We start from the raw sequence: 17,813 nt of genomic DNA, 5'->3' as shown, positions 1-17,813 counted from the left end.
TTTGTTTACTGTTAAAAGTGATAAGCTCCTAAAATAATCATTTAAAACTGCTTACAGTTAGAACAACCATTAATTATATTTATTTTTCTTCTTGTATTACTCTGGCAGAAATCTAGAAAATATTTTCTTCACACTTTTTAACGAGGGGTTGGGCAGGAGTTCCTTCCAGAGCTCTCAGAAGAAGGAAGAGGCTAACTAAAAAGAGTGACTTCTTCTAAACATTTGATTTGTCAAAAATGTACGACATCGACATGCATTGAGCTGACAAGGCTGCCTGAGAGATAAGCCCCAGAGGGCAGCCTGGTGGCCAGAGAAGGGGTCTGCAGCTAGGGGCCAGGAGCCCGGATTCTGGGCCTGGTACTGTCACTGGCCACCTGTGTGGCTTGGAGCCAACGTTTCTGTGCCTATCAGATGAACGCCCTTCTAGAACAAAAGTTCCATCCTGCTTTCAGATTTTTAACAATAAAAGACACATGTTCAAACTTTTAAGATGATTCCAAAAATAATGGGAACTGATGAAAATATGGACTGTTTCCATATTTTTGCCCCTAGGCTATAGTAGGAAATTGATAGTATGCTTTCATTAATCTTGATATTGAGAAAAATATGGTTTATTCAGTAGATATTCCATCTCAACTCTCCAGTCAGCCAGTCTCCTGTGAAGAACACCACTGCACTGAGCAACATCAAATACATGGATTGATAATATACAGAGATTTGTATAGCATAGAATTTTTTTTTAAATGGAAGCCACTAAAAGGCACTAAACAGCAAGGCAGTGCTTTGGACACATCAAACACAGTTCATATGAGAAATCTGAGAAATCTGATCAAACGAATCTGTCCCTGGGTTAAGTAAACCAATTGGACTGCTATGTGTTCGTTGCTGAATTTTCTACAAAGTTTTACTTTTAAAAGAGAAATTTGGTTGTAAAGGAGTATGCTTTATTAGAATGGATTCACCATTTTTTCCTGAGATGTTCGACTTTAGAGCAGGCACTTACTAGAATTAGAGGTATATTTGGAGCAGAAGGTCATAGTAAATAGGAAGCAGATGTTCAGAGAAAGTTCTGAGCAAGTCTTCAGACAGTTATTGCTTACTGGCTCTGTGAAGAATGTGCTTAGTATGTTTTTACACAGAAGGATGTGTGGTTCATACCCTCAGGATGTATAGAAAGAAATAACAGCTACTTCATCTGTGAACATGCTTGGACTGTTGGGTGACACTTCCTTGAAGAAACAATTCCCAGTTGCCTAGGGAGGGTTTTGCCCAATGATTAACCAGGATCTTCTACACATATCTTTGTATGACCAGTGGGAGATTTTTTAAATCATGACTTTTTATGATGAGGCAGATGTTTCTATTTCTAACACAATCAGGAGTGAGAGAAGGAACCAATAAACCTCTCCACCATCACCCACAGGTTTGACAGCACTACAGATACTTTGCCATGAATGCTAAGTTCTACATCTTCTCAGTTTTCTGGATATCATTTTTGTTTATATATTGGGAAACCAAAGACTTCCCTTTTACATTTTTTTGTCTTTAAATGCCAGTTATATCAGCTGACCAGAAGAACTAGTCCTTCACTGAATTGAGATTTAAAACGTTTCTGTAATTGGAAGAATGGATATTTATCAAGATGTTTCTGGTTACTTGATGAGGTCAAATAGAGGCCCTCTGAATGAATTAGGTTCAGGGTTCCGATCGTTTTGTTTGTTTGTTTTTTTTAATTTCCTTTTGTGAGTTTTTTGTTTTTTGTATCTTTTGGGTTCTGATCATTTTAAATAAAATTATTTAGAGGCTACTGCCCCACAGCTGATTATATATTATGGGCAAGTCCACTTAAAGAGCAAAAAGTGTTTTTATAGCTTGATTTGTCCGTAACAACTGCATGGCACTCACATTGGTCCATTAGAGTTGAGCCGAAGTGGTAGTGCCCTTCATGTATGTCATCACCATGCATCACACGCCCACGGAACATCCAAGTTGGTTCTGCCCCTTAGCTGGCATGCATTGTGGTAGAGGGGAATGCTAAGAAGTCTGGCATCAGCAAGGATCAGTCAGCCTAATTTTTAGAGATCTAGTTCTCACTTGCATTCTCTCAAAAAAAAAAAGAAAAGAAAACTGCATCCCTTGTAGCATCTCTGCTACTTACTCCATACACAGATCCTGTGTGCCAAGCACTATGCTAGAACTTGGAACAAGATTGGTTCTGATTCTTGAGGAACTCACGGGATCCATTTGGACTAGGCAGAGTTTAAAGTACTATAAGCCTCAGTGCTAGATGTCAATAGAAAGCTACAAGACAGCGTGGATGGATTTGCGTTTCTTTGGAAAAATGTGAACTCACAAGTCATACCCTTAAAATTCCATTTGATACTTTGAAGTTGACCTTAAACATTCATTTGACCAATAAGGAAAACACAGAAATAAAATGACAGAGCCAGTGTAAGTCTGTTTGGAAAAATCAAAAGCCTAATGCTTAGCTGCCTGTGCCTTTGGGTGAGTGTCATCTGGGATGGGACACCACCACATGAAAGAGCTACAGTATTCTCTGCCATGGACTCACTAGTCCCTAACTTCCAGGCATCAGATGAGGATAGATGATGATGCTATCAGTTCCATTGCTTTCTGGCATACTTCACTCATTTTAACCAATCCCATGCAGTTGGCAGTCATTCTGACACAAGGGATGGTCTCGATCTGACAGCTCAAAATCTCCATGGCATATATATATATTTGGTCTCTGTCTTGGCTCCTGGCCTAGATCTCCTAAAACCCCTGGAATTTCCAGGGTGATAAGAGTCTTTTGTTATTTATAATGACCCTTTGTAAGTACACCAGACTGTATGCTAATGAAGTGGCTTAGGCTGGGGCCCTTTGATAGCCTCACAATTGGGCTGGTCATAGGAAAGACCAAGTGATTAGGGGCTTGGAACTTTCTCTCCACTGACCACCAGAAAGGGGAGGGAGAGGTCCAGAGATTAAGCTCTGTAACAACTAGGTTTGGTAAGCTTTCTGGTGGGTGGACACATGGAAGTGCCAGGAGGGGGCACATCCCAGAGGGCATAGAAGGCCCCCCACCTCTTTCCATAACTTGTCCTATGCGTCTCTTCTATTTGGCTGTTCCTGTTGTATCTTTCTTAATAAACTGGTAAACATAAGCGAAGTATTTTCCTGAGTTCTGTGGACTGTTCAAGCAAATTATCAAACCAGAAGAGGTTATAGGAACTCCTGAGTCATAGCTCAGCACAAGTATGGGTGGTTCCCTGGGACTTGCAACTGGTGTCTGCATTGGGGCAGTTTTGTGGCATTGAGTTTTGTAACTTGTAGGATCTGACACTAACTTGAGGTAGAGAGCGTCAGAACGGAATTGAATTGTAGGACACCTAGTTGGCGTCTGGAGAGTTAGAGAAGTTGGTGTGGAAAAAACCCACACATCTGGTTTTAGAAGTGTTCTGAGTAAAAATATCCCACTCACCATTTATCTAAAACAGGCTGTGACCATTTTGACATTTCCCAAATAGTAATGAAGGAAAAAAACTAAAGTTGCTGTTTTCCCTTTGTTTTATATAATCAGGGAATTAAGTTATAATTAAAACACCAAATCCTTATCAATTTTGTTAATGAAGGTTGTATTAATACTTTCATTACAAATTCAAACATTTGTTGGTTTCATCACTGTTCTGCCTTATTAAAGTCATTAGGTCTCTCAGCAAATGCTTAAATAATTTTTAAAGTATATTTCACTAGTTTTGTATCTCATACAAGGATACTGCTCAATTGATATTTATACATATTGAAACCAAGAGAGAGCTAAGCTAAAAAATTATAATTCATCACTACATATCGGAAAGAAAATCCTGGTTTATGAGTTTCATTGTTCTCTACTGAAGAGATTATATTTTCATACAGTCTTCTGGTCATAGAATATTTCACAATGTAAATATTTTCCTCCATTGCTTATTCAACTCAATAGCACAAAACATCACCAAGAGTTAAGTATAAGCGCCACGTGGCTGACCTAGTTTTTGGAGCTCTAGCAAACCCTTGGAAGTTTTGGGGGTTTTACAGTTTTTCAGATCCACTCAATTACATCGTAGCAGGAAACATGAGCATGTAAAGCTAGAAATCTTAGGATTGCTTTTTCTAGTTCTGAAGCATAACCACCTAGCTGCCCATGCCACTGTGGTAAGACACAAAAAGCCGAGGAGGTCATGTTTTAGAGATGACAAAGACTCAGGGAAGGAAATGAGCAAAAGGGGCCTTCTAGAGGTAAAATGCCATAAATTTGGAATGTTCTTAAAACACACCAATCTTTGGTTGCCATTACCTCAAGCTTTGACCGGTTGGTTTCCTCTGATGTGTATATAGGTACAACTGGGGCACATTCCTAGGGTTGTCCATGCAAAAAATATCCAGCCTGATGTTTGGAAGCCTCTATATATGAGTGAACATTTCCCTAAGACAGTTCTTACCAGTGAATATACGTAATAGGGAGGAATACTTTGTTCAAGTTCTTTAAAAACGGTATCCAAACTGTGAGCAGGCGATGACACGGACATATAAAAAAGGTTAAGTTCAGGTTGGGGGTGGAGGCTCATGCCTCCCAACACTCTGGGAGGCCAAGGCGGGCAAATCTCTTGAGCTCAGGAGCTCAAGACCCGCCTGGGCAATATGGCGAGACCCCATCTCTACAAAAAATACAAACATTAGCCAAGTAGACCTGTAATCCCAGCTACTCAGGAGACTGAGGTGGGAGGATCGCTTGAGCCTGGGAGGCAGAGTTGCAGTGAGCCGAGATCATGCTACTACACTCCAGCCTGGGCCACAGAGTGAGATCCTGTCTCAAAAATAATAATAATGTTTAGCTACATCAGCAGCAGAATTTCTGTCCTAAGATTCTAGAACCTGAAGAAGCTATTGATCAGCACTAGCAGAGAGCAGAAACTGTAGCCATGAAGCTCCAAGCCCTCAATCCATTAGTGACCTGCTTCTGCTTCTCTGACTCTACTCTGCTTTAGGTCTGTGCCATGGTTTTCAAACTTTAGATCTTTCAGAATCACCTGAAGAACTTGATAAAGCAGCTTGCCAGGCCCTGCCTCCAGAATTTCTGAATTGGGAGGCCTGGGCTGGGGCCAAACATTTGCATTTCTAACAAGCTGCCAGGTGATGGCTGACACTGCTGGTCCCAGGATCACACTTTGGGGATCACTGACTCTGTGTTTCTTGCCCCTGGCTGTCCATTAGAACCACCTGAGTCCCTACTGCAGGCCAATTAAATCAAATGCTTGTTGGGCAAGGCCTGGGCAGACGGTGCCCCAGGTGATTCTGATGGGTTGCCATTGTACCGACTACATTACGCTTCGTTTCCTGTTGGTGCGTTAAAATGTTCCTGGGATTTGTTTTAATCAGAGATAGTAAGACAGCAGACGTGGAAATGACTGTCATGAAGGAAGAAGTTCATACAGACCCCAGAAACAGGAGGCACGGTAGACTATGCAGGATTACATGGCAAGAACCACAGTCACTCAGGAGGCAGAAGAAGGGGGCAGAGCATGGCCCAGAACCTTTATTGGGGTCTCCAGGGAAGGATGCATGAGGCAGGGTAGGTAGCTGAGTAAGCTACATTGGCTAGTTTGAATATTTCAGCCGGCTCTGGGCTACAGGAGTGGTATCCAGTTGCTGGGTACCTGGTCCTGGGGTGATTTCGAGCAGGGAGCATGTTGTCTGGTATGTGAGTTTGACAAAGGAGATGATTGGGGATGCGAGCGCTGGATGGGTTGGTTTATATGTCAAAGGTGTCCTCAAAGGGGGATTTGCTCTGTAGGACTTAGCTAGCCCTGGGAGGAGCAGGCTCTCCACCATCAAGGCCTCAAATGCCAGAGCATTAAGAAAACAAAAAATTGGAAACTATATTCCATACAGTTGATTGTTCCTACTTCCCTTCAAAGCCACCTCCCAGTTTCTGACTCAAATCTGACTCTGTCCTCAATACTTTCTTTTCTTATTCAAATTTTATTCTAAATTGCATAACTTAACCTAAATTAGCTGTTCTTAGAAAAAGGAAATGGGACTTTATCAAAGTTTATAAAAATCACAAATCACAAGGAGAACGAATCATATGAACACTTATTAACTAAAATCCTTAATTAGGAAGACCAGGGAGGTTCCCTAGAAACACCGAAAGTCATTTTTATGCAATAGGCACTAAACTCAAGGACTTTCTGTGGGAAATGTTAACTTCAAAGATTCTGTATTTCTCAGAGTGCATTTGAAAAGACTAGCATCCCATGTACTAGTCTCTTGTACATGTGAGAAAAATGAATTGTTCTGAGAACTACTACAACTTCCATCAACCGAACACAGCTATAGGTCCTGAGAACTGAGACCACCTGTGTCAACATGACTTCGTTGTTTGGTCCACGAAATCTTTGCCCAAGGCAGATAAGACTATGAAACAATAACTTCACTTTTGCTTCAGAAACTCCCTACAGAGCAATCTACTTGAGACAGCACGCTGCTCACCTGAGCAAACAGCTTGCTTACCAAACAACAGCTTATCTATCAAAAGTCCCTGCCAGACCCTGCTAGGTTGGCTAGTCTTAACTACTATATGCCCTGCCTTAAAAAGCTTCTTAACCAACGTGAGCCGAGACCCCCCAGGACCCTATAAAATCCTCCTGTCTTCCTCATCCTGAGACACAGCTTACATGCTGTGGTTCTCTCCCTGAGTTCTGTTAACTTAGTTTTGCTTTATCAGCAGGTGGTTTGGTGATGCATTAGATAGCTCAACAGGTATCCCAAGAGCAAAGACACTGATAGTTAAATGAGCTTGGGAAATACTGTATACCGATTCCATCTGTGTGGAAATTATAATCTTGTTAGCATAATAAAGCTTCTGAGAAGTTCTGCATTTTAAAAAGCTGAGATTATACAAACTGGCAATTTGTGTGTGGGAAGCCTTGTTGTTCCCGCAAACTTACTAACTTCTCTAAGAACATTATTTTTCCTAACATCAGTTTTAAAACCATTAGTTTAGGTCAATGGATGAATGATTTATCAGAAATGAAGGATCCTGGCATCCTGCAGCTAATGGGAAGTGACAAGATGCCCAGGCTCCCCACACTGAGAACGTATGTCCCCAGTCCACCAGCAGAGCCTCTGCTGGGCCTGCCCTATGCCAGGAGTTTCCATGTGTTTAGTAAGTTCGATTTGACTGGAATCCCTGGATCTGTCAACATATGGCCTTTCGCTGAGGCACCCTCAGCAAGGCACCCACCCACTTTGTCAGAGTAGGAGGAGCCAGGACGCCTTCTTGCCCCAAGTTCCCAAAGCCACTTGAGCAGCCTGCCCACTAACACAGGCCCAGCCCGGAACCAGCACTCAGTGAACACCCACCTGATACCCATTCCCATTTCAGATGGTGATGCCGGGAGATCAGAGGAAATCCTCACTGAGAACCTTCACAGTCTCTCAGTCAGGACAGCTAACTTCCCTGTTGTTTCCACTCTGGAAACCCCCTGGTTTTGTCCCAGGTCTGGGAGAAGAAACTAATAAATGATCAGATAATTCTAGGAGCTGATGCATTGTCTGTGGAACCGGTGGCTAAGCAAAGACGATGCATGGCTCACAAAATCAAGGTTATTCCAATTGCCAGTGAGCATTTTGCAAGTGTGTTTCTTAGTATGCCCCATTAAGAATTAATCACTAATATTAATTACAGTGATTAAAAGGAAACATCTGTGAAGACAGGCTTAAATCCTTATAAGCTCTGGCTGGGTATAGCCAAATAAGACAGAGCTGCCAGAGGGAAGAAGCATCATCATGTCACTAGGAAGGGAGGCAGCAAGAAAGAGGGAGGGAGGGAGGGAGGGAAAAAAAGAAAGGAAGGAGAAAAGATATTAGTAAATAGACATTACCTTAAACTCTTCAGGCTAGGCCCCAGGACACTGATTCGGTCTCCCCTCTCCCTTTTTCCTCCCTCTCCCGCTTCTGCTTCCGCTTCCCTGCTCTTATTACTCTGGCTTGCTGGTAGTTTTCAGATTGCAGAGCAATGCATCTACAGGGGAAGCCAGAGTTTTTCACTTTACAAAATTCATGCTGTTCCAAGTCTACTGAACTGAACATGGGTTATGGCAAAGTTGTTGATATTTTACCTGCCCACATGCCATGAACCACTTTTCTTCTTTCTTCTTCCAACTTTATGATGGGAAGAAGCGAAGGGTTTGGTGGAAGGTCTTTCTGACAGCAGCTGAAAATTTCACACAAGGAAGAAATGCCCAATGCCCCTGAACTCCTCTATAGTGGGGAGTCAAGAAGTCTCAGAGATGGCCAGGAGAGGACTGGACCCACTTAGCCTTAGCCTAAGATGCAGAAAAGCTCAGTCTGCTAGGAGAGGCCTCCCCAACCGCCACCCTCACTCTATACCTGGCCAAATACAAAGAAAATTAGTAAAGAAAAAAAAATCTCTGTGATCCATCAGCAACATGGGGAGCTCCTTTCTTCCCAATGTGTTTTCCTTCATTGAAAGCCTGGCCCAATCAAAGACAATGCCAAAAGCAAGCTGCTTAGTTCTCAGAATGCCCAAGGCCTTCTACAGTGTTGTAGAAAAAGACTCCAGGCTTGGAATGTAAAAACAAGGCTTGCCAATTATAAAAACCGCATTGTGGGAGAGATGAGAATGCTAGCCAGTCTGGGGCTGAGGCCCCTGAAATATCAAAATCGAGGGCTTGCTTTGATATCTACAAGCCCTGCAAAGCTTTCCTTGGGGTCAGCAGGGAAGGGCGATTGCAAGGATGATGGGCCTTCCAGCCACTCCCACAGGAAAGACCTCAGATGGGATCGCCACATTGAACATGGTATGGTCATAGACAAAAGGACAAAAAATAACAAACGCTGGCAAGGATAGAGAGAGGGGAACACTCATACACTGTTGATGGGAATGTAAAGTTTTATTACCGTTATGGAAACCAGTACGGAGATTCCTCAAGAACCTAAAACTAGAACTACAGTATGATCCAGCAATCCCACCGCTAGATACACATCCAAAGGAAATGAAATTAGTATGTCAAAGACACTCACATGTTTATCACAGCACTACTCACAATAGCCAAGGTATGGAATCAACCTAAGTGTCCATGGAGAGATGGATGAATAAAATGTTATGTATACAAAACAGAATATTAGTCAGCCATAAGAACGAAATCCTGGCCAGGCACAGTGGCTCATGCCTGTAATCCCAGCACTTTGGGAGGCCGAGGAGGGCGGATCACAAGGTCAGGAGATCGAGACCATCCTGGCTAACACAGTGAAACCCTGTCTCTACTAAAAATACAAAAAATTAGCGGGGCGCAGTGGCGGGCACCTGCAGTCCCAGCTACTCAGGAGGCTGAGGCAGGAGAATGGCATGAACCTGAGAGGCGGAGCCACTGCACTCCAGCCTGGGCAACAGAGTGAGACTCCATCTCAAAACAAAACAAATCCGGTCATTTGCAACAACATGGATGGAACTGGAGGACATTAAATAAAATAACATGTTACTCATATACTCACATGTGGGAGCTAAAAAAAAAAGTGAATCTCATAGAAGTAGAGAAAGAATGGTGGTTACCAGAGGCTGGGAAGGAGGATGAAGAGAAGTTTGTTAATGGGAACAAAAATAGTTAGTTATACAGAAGGAGTAAGTTGTAGTATTCGATTATATAGCAGGGAAGTTATAATTATTTATTGTCTATGTCAAAATAGCTAGAATTGTGACGCTCCCAACTCAAAAGTGTTTGAGGTGATAGATTTCCCAATCACCTGATTTGATTATTACAAATTATATACAGGTATCAAGATATTATATGAACCCTCATATACATGTACAACTATTATATATCAATTTCGTAAAAGACCTTAGTGAAACGGGAAAAGTTCACTTGTCGCCCTTGCAGGGCGTGCGACACGGGGACTGGCTCGCTTCTTCAGTGCCCCACTACTCAAACCTTTAGGGAGCACACAGATGGGCAGGCTATGGGGCTCCAACCGCACGGCAGTGTCGGCAGTGTCGAGGGGTGGATGTTTACAGCTCCTGAAGCCCCAGTGGGCGTGCGCTACCCTGCGCTCTTTTAGTTTTTTGTTTTCTATAGGTAGCTTGTATTAACCAACTCAATTAGACCCTCTGCCTTGTTGCAAGAACAGGGGGCTTTCTGTATCCTGGGTGCTTGCTTTGCTGTAACTGAAGAATCGGATCACACCTGGGCTTGGAGAATGAGTGCAAGATTTTGAGTAAAGGCAGCTCTCAGCAGATGGGGGAAGTCAGGTGGAGTGGGAAGGTTTCCCCCTGCAGTCGGACCAACCCAGCTTCATTCTGCTTAAGCCGGTCAGTGGCCTGCTGGTGCCTGCTGAGGTGCTCCTCTCGACGTCCAGCTGCCAGTGTGTTTCCTCTGCCGTTGTGCCCCTCTCCACCTCCTGCCATCTGTATGTCCGCCTGCGAGGGCCTCAGGACTTTTACAGGCACAGGATGGGGGCGTGGCCGGCCAGAGTGGTCTTGGGAAATGCAACATTTTTTTTTTTTTTTTTTTTTTTTTTTTGAGACGGAGTCTCGCTCTGTCACCCAGGCTAGAGTGCAGTGGCCGGATCTCAGCTCACTGCAAGCTCCGCCTCCCGAGTTTAGGCCATTCTCCTGCCTCAGCCTCCCGAGTAGCTGGGACTACAGGCGCCTGCCACCTCACCCGGCGCTGGGACTACAGGCACCCGCCACCTCACCCGGCTAGTTTTTTGTATTTTTTAGTAGAGGCGGGGTTTCACCGTGTTAGCCAGGATGGTCTCGATCTCCTGACCTCGTGATCCACCTGTCTCAGCCTCCCAAAGTGCTGGGATTACAGGCTTGAGCCACCGCGCCCTGCAGGAAATGCAACATTTGAGCAGGAAAACAAAAATGCTATCCTCACCTAGGCTCGTGGGGGTGGAGCCCTAGCCAGGGGCCACACCCTTCCCCCTGCCTTCCTATCATTTAAAGGGACCACGCTCTTCCCTCCAGCACTTCCCTTCGGTATCATTAGGAAGCTCAACAGGAAGGGAGGTGGTGTTATCAGAGGCTAGCCATTCCAAAATACTATTTGAAAAAGGGACTGAGAGTGTAGTTTGGAAAGAAGTACTTGTTCCAAATGATCAAAGGGCAAGATGACACAGAAACTCTATAAAAGGGTCATGATGTCTGTTCAAGGAAATGAAGCATTAAGGATCTGATTATTCTTTAGGTTTTTAACTGATCCAGGACTCGCAGTTCTTGTGTTACCAAGGGCCTGGTTTTCTGGTCAGCAGCACACAATTGTTTTAAATCCCAACCACTCATCCTAGTACTCCAAGCCCCTGAGTAGCCACAGGGGTCTTGCATTTCCCTGCGGCAATGGCTTGAGGGAGCGTCTCCTCCCCTTCTATGATTTTTAGGAAGAGCCAATTCCTGTCCCAGGTTAGATGGGTCTCCAGGAATATCCCCTTAGTGACTAGAACAGAGCCCTCAGCCAGCCATCCTGGAGCTTCAAGCACCCTACAGCAGTGGGTGGTATCATCTGGGCCCCATATGTTCTCAGGGAAGGGCTGAAAAGCCCAGGCTTACAAATGGGTGGGTGACCTGGCAATGATGTGTGGTCACAGTGGAATCTGGTTGCCATGGCAATGCGAGGTTTTCTACTCAGGCTGTTTGAGAAGCAAATTTTTCCATTGTGTATATGTAAGCATACTGCAACATCTTTAGTTTTTAAACTCCTTTTCTTTTTCAAATAGCATTCAGGGTGGATTCATACATTAAAAGAAAAATTCTAAAAGGCAATTTCCCAGAAAACAGCTTTCTGGAGGGTAGCTAGGGTTCAGCCTTTGTTGAGGGATAAGGATAGGAGGGAGGGGCAGGGGCCACTTTTCCAGAAGCACCCAGGTCTACCCGCAGTGTTTAACATCTCCGTGCTGCTGCCAGAGGCTGGCCCAACAGTAGCAGAAGCTCCAGGGATAGGCCAAGGAAAGCATTTTTTTCTTCTTCTTCAACCTTCAACAAGGAAAGTTTACCTTGTTTCTATCTTTCTTGCTATTCAGTAAATGATTCCACAGCCCAGGCCTCTTTCCTCTATCTCAACACACAGGAACAATTTTTTGAGCTCCTGTGGACTTCTTTTTGGAATATGGTAAAATATACATAAACATTACCATTGTAAGCATTTTTAAATGTACGATTCAGTGGCATTAATTATATTTACAATATCGTGCAACCATGACTGCCATCCGTCTCCAGAACTTGATAGTCATGACAAATAGAAACTGTACCTGTGAAACAGTAACTCTCACCTGGGCGCGGTGGCTCATGCCCCTAATCCCAACAGTTTGGGAGGATGAGGCAGGTGGATCACTTGAAGTCAGGAGTTCGAGACCAGCCATGGCCAACATGGTAAAACCCATCTCTACTAAAAATACAAAAATTAGCAGGGGGTGTTGACACAGGCCTGTAATCCCAGCTACTCAGGAGGCTGAGACAGGAGAATTGCTTGAACCCAGGGGGCAGAGGTTGCAGTGGGCTGAGATTGTGTCACTGTGCCCCAGGCTGAGTGACAGAGTGAGACTCTGTCTCAAAAAATAAATAAATAAATAACTCTCAAGGGGCATGATGGCTCATACCTGTAGACCCAGCACTTTGGGAGGCTGAGTCAGGCAGATCACCACTTGAGCTCAGGAGTTCAAGACCAGTCTCTACAAAAATTGCAAAGATTAGCCAGGCATGGTGGTGCATGCCTGTAGTCCCAGCTATTCGGGAGGCTGAGGTGGGAGAATCACCCTAGCCCAGGAGGTCAAGACTGTAGTGAGCAGAGATTGTGCCACTGCACCCCAGCCTGGGGAACAGAGTGAGATCCTGTCCCAAAGAAGCAAACAAACCACATACAATAACTATGCTCTTCTTTTCCTAGCCCCCACTAACTACTGTTCTACTTTCAGCCTCTGTGAATTTGCCTATTCTAGGTACCTAATAGAAATGGAACAATTCTATAATATTGTCCCTTGGCGACTGGCTTATTTCCCTTGGCATGGGTTCAAGGTGCATCCATGTTGTAGTGTGTCTCAATACTTCACTCTTTTTAAGGCTGAATCATATTCCATCATGTAGACATGCTGCATTTTGTTGATTCATTCATCTGTGGGTGGGCACTTGGGTTTTTCCACCTCCGGCTATGGTGCATAATGCTATGGTGCACAAGGGTCTGTTTGAGTCCCTGCTTTCAGTTCTCTTGGATGTATAATCGAAGTAGAACTGCTGGATTTTAAGGTAATTCTATGCTTCGTTTTGTAAGGAACTACCAAACTGTTTTCCACAGTAAGCCCCGGAGACTTCTGATGAATGCGTTTCCTGGAGCAGCTGAGGATTGTTTTCCAATGGAGTTTGGCAATGAGAACAATGGAATCTATTTTTTTAATTCTCTTATTCACTTTCTATTTTTCTCTGAAAGTTTCTGCATGTCTTCTTTGTCCAAGATTCTCCTATTGACTGTTAGATATAACATATCTGGGGGCACCACTGAATTGATAATTGATTGATTGGTGAACCAAAACTAGCCACAAGGTGGGGTGGAGCAAACATCCTCCTGCTTTTCCAAACCCTCCTGTGGATCCAGCAATACTTGGCTTCCACTGGTCATTCGAAGGGGCCTTCATCACAACATCCTCTCTCACCCTCCCCACTCCCAGCTTCTGTCTCCCCCAGTCCATCCTCAATACCAGTGGAGTGTTCCTTCTCTGGACTCATTCTCCAAATTTCCACAACACTGGAAGTCTCTATACTGTGTTCTCGTGTTTTCACTGTTATTCCTAATGTTTTGTCTTCTTGGGGCAGCATATTCCCATCCCTCCCACTTCCACACATAAAACAGTCCCAGATAGAAGGCTAAGCTCATCATAGAACTTGGAAAGTAAGAGCACACTGACTTATGACCCTGGTCATAGACTTGGACCAATGCTGCTTGAGGTCCCAGAAGGAAGCCTGGGGTAAAGGAAGCAGCCATTTCTAGAAATGGAGACTGGATTTTGCTTTTCTCTTTTTCATATTCTCATAGTGAATATAAAATATTCAAAGTAAGACATATAACTGAAGAGTTTAATGAATAATTTATAAAGCAAACATCCTTATCACCACCACCCAGGTTAAGAAAAAAAACATTGCCAGGCACCCCAGAAGTCCCTGTCCACCCTGGGAAAGAAAGTCTGGTCGATTCTGATTCCTTCCCTTCCTCCTGGGTATCCCTATCCTGTGTTTTATAAAATTTTTTTCCATATTTTTACTACTTTTTTATGCATCCCTAAAAAAATATGGCTTGTTTCTGAACTTCACAAGAACAATATAATGCTGTATATGTTCTTTTTTGATTTTCTTTGTTCGCTTGACTTCATGCTTGTGAGTTATGACCATGTTGTTGCCCTAGCTGTAATTAGTTCATCTTTACAGATGGATAGCATTCCACTGTGCAAATATAGCTCAATTTATGTAGGCCGTCTATAACTGTTGATGGGCATTGGGTTGCTTCTAGCATGGGGCTATTAGAAAAAACACTCTCGTGATCATCCTTACACATCTCCACATGCAAAGCATGTGCCTAGGAGCAGGGTTGGTAGGTCACGGTGCCAGTGTATCTTCGCCTCTCCTAGATAAGGAATGTTAGGCTGTTTTCCTAAACCATTGTGTCATTCTCACTCCCACCACAGGTGAGAAAGTGCCTACTACTCCTTTGCTTTCCAACACTCAGAAAATGCTCTGCAAATCCAATGAGCACAGAAGGCTGCTTATCTATTTTACTGGAGCTAAAAATGTTCAACAGTCACATCCTTGACCTTGGAGATCTTTCCACAGGAGCTCCTGTCCCAATTTCAGAATAGTGGGAGTCAGGGGAGACTGGAACAGAGATGACAATTGCAGCTGGGCAGGAAGGCCCTAAGGGCACTCAGCAGCCACCCTGGAGTTGTAAATGGCATGGCCTCGCCCGCTACAGATCCGCCAGCCAGTTGCACAGCATACATCAAAGGCTTGAGATGCCCGGCTGTGGGTTTAAATGGAGCCCAGGTGTAGCCTGCAAACTCTCTCTTTTCTCCCCCACTGAGCTACACCTCCACTTTACACGCTGAGCTTGGCAACCTCAGCACGACCAGGGCTGTGAGGTCAGAGTTGCGCTCAGTTAGGCTTGGTGATTAGGACCCACCCTATGAATAGAGCAGAGCTGCTGTGTTAGACCAACTGCTGTTCCAGAATCCAGTGATTCAGATCATGTGTGTAAGCAAATAAAAAGTTCAATGTCGTGTATTGAGAAAAAATTTTATGTACCTCCTTATTACAAATTTCAAGCAAATGAGATAAGTATGAAGAATACAAAATCACTTAAAACTCCACCATACGGAAAAAACCATCACAAACATTTGTTCATTATCATTCCATATATCTCTCAATGCAAATATACAGATGGAAAAAAGGATGGAAGGAAGGACGAACTGAAGAATGGATGGATGGGTAGATGGATGGACGGATGGACAGACAGATGGGTAGGCGGGTGAGTCTGTAGATGGGCACACAAGTTATAGATGTAATTCTAGAAATAATCCTACAGCACATGTTATTTTGAACTGAAAATGTGTTCCTTCTCTTTAGAAACTATTACCTGTTGCTTTCTTCCTGTAAGTACAGGAGTAAGATATTCTTAATGAAGAAACCTGGAGATCATAGAACACAAAGAAAAAAATGCACTCCTATTCCACCACCAGAAGATTACTGTTAACATATATGCATACGTATGTATATAGGTATGTTATGGACTAAATTATATCACCCCATAATTCATGTGTCAAAGCCCAAATCTTCAATGTGACTGTATTTGGAGACAAGGCCTTTAAAGAATTAAGGTTAAATAAGGTCACAAGGCCCCTAATCCAATACGGCTGATATCCTTATAAGAGGAGGAAGAGACACCAGAGCTCGCTCTCTCTCTCTCTCCATGTGTGTACAGAGAAAAGGTCGTGTGAGAACAGTGAGAAGGTGGCCATCTACAAGCAAGGAAGACAGCCCTCACCAGAAACTAACCCTGTTGGTACTCTGATCTTAGACTTCCAACCTCCAAAACTGTGAGAAAATAAACATCTGTTGTGTGATCCATCCAGCCTGTAGTATACTATGGCAACCCAAACAGACTAATACAAAATACAATGTAATATTTAGCAATGCACCTCTGTCACCTACCTCCCCTTTTTCAGTCTTTATTCTGTTCAGTGGCCAAGGGCCAAGGACTCCCTGTGATGCCGGCCTCTGGGCACCAGGATGGACCTACTCAAAAGGGCAACAGCAGCCCCGCAGGCCTCCCCATCCTCCCACCCAGGGTCGGCTCAATAATAACTGAGTCTCCATAGCTACAATGCCTTGAACCAGATTTTAAAACAAACCATGCATGAAATTGATACAAAAAATAAAATGCTGCTTAAGTCTGTCCCTAGATCCAGCTCCTAGGAGAGTCCTTCTCCCCTGCAGAGCGCACTGGCCTCCATCATCACACTACTTTCTCTGCCACCAACACAGGGATCAGGAGACCAGACATATTGTCCAGACCCAGGCTCTTGTGAAAAGTCTTCAGGTTTTGGAAAACAAGATCCAAAGCTTTCCAGCTTCTTCCCTATGCTAGGGAGAGGCGAGGCTCTGTAAGTGTAAGCCTAAGGGGCGAAGAGGCCTCGCGCTCACAATCCCTGTCTCCAATCTCATTCCTTATTCACTCTAATTTTCCTAGTGCCCCTTCTTATCCAAGCCTCTCATTGATCCCTACACCCAGGGCACCCACCACTGCATGTCCTCACTTGCCTCAAAATCTTTCCAGCTCCCATCCTTAGAACTGCCGCTTGAGCCATCCCTTAGTAACGTGGTGGTCAACTCTGTGAGGGGATTGAGCTGGTCATATATTGCTGTTCTCAGGGTACAGGTTTGCATTTTAAATGGGTCTTTCTGAAAGCAACGCTCTTAAACACATGGCCCCCCTCTGAAGCTGCGTGCCTTGAGTCTGATTGGTGGGGCTCTGCTGGGGCATGCAGGTGTGCGGACCCTTGGACTACACTGGGCAAGGGGCTACCAACCCCTCTATGCCTGAGACCAACCTGAATTCTAAGAGGTTGGAGGAAGGGGAGCGACGAGAGAGGGTACCTCCACGTTTCTGCTCCGGGCCCCGCTCTGTGGGGGCGCAGAGCAAGCTCACTGTGTTCAGCCCAGCCGCAGTGCCAGCTGGCGAGCTTGCCAGATCTTTCTCTATCCCCCATGCCACCTCCTCCTCTCACCTAAAATGGGAGGAGAGGGGGAGGAAATGCTACATTTTCCTCCTGTGCTGAATTTATCCCGACTCAGACCGGCTGCGGAAGCCAGAGAGAAGATAAACAAAGAAGTCTTGTTATAATTTTTCAAAAATCTCCCAGTGCTCTGCAGCCCACTTCATTTTCTTCCTACCTTGCTTAGGGTGGAACTCCGCCTGGCTTCTGCCGCTCTGTTCTGCATCTGAAAGGTGACCTCCTTGCTGGAGGAGACCCTCCTCCTCCGTGTGAGCCTCAGACCTTGGCTGCAGCTTTGTTTCACAGGTGGGGACTGAGCTCTGAGGCAGGTGTTTGGCATTTTCTAAACAGTTATTATCCTTGCTGTGGCCATCAGTTGGCCACTACCTGCACCTGCCTCGCTGTAAACTGGAGCGCAGTGGCACTGAACTTTGCCTCATAACCCCTTCCCTCCCTATGGAGGCCCTAAGGAGAGATACAGAAGGGACAATAGCCTAAGGAAG

General features: G+C 44.4%; 1 protein-coding gene across 1 annotated transcript in view; it reads left to right on the top strand.

Annotated features, from left to right (window-relative positions):
* CIRSR (corepressor of RBPJ and splicing regulator) overlaps window positions 1-17,813 on the top strand; it is a 501,165-nt gene that overhangs the window by 43,430 nt on the left and 439,922 nt on the right. The gene's annotated exons all lie outside the window — the stretch shown is intronic.

Source organism: Chlorocebus sabaeus, chromosome 10, assembly GCF_047675955.1.
Source record: "Chlorocebus sabaeus isolate Y175 chromosome 10, mChlSab1.0.hap1, whole genome shotgun sequence".
Lineage (NCBI taxonomy): Eukaryota > Metazoa > Chordata > Mammalia > Primates > Cercopithecidae > Chlorocebus > Chlorocebus sabaeus.
The sequence above is the reverse complement of the archived record's forward strand: the minus strand, read 5'-3'. Positions and strand labels throughout refer to the sequence as shown.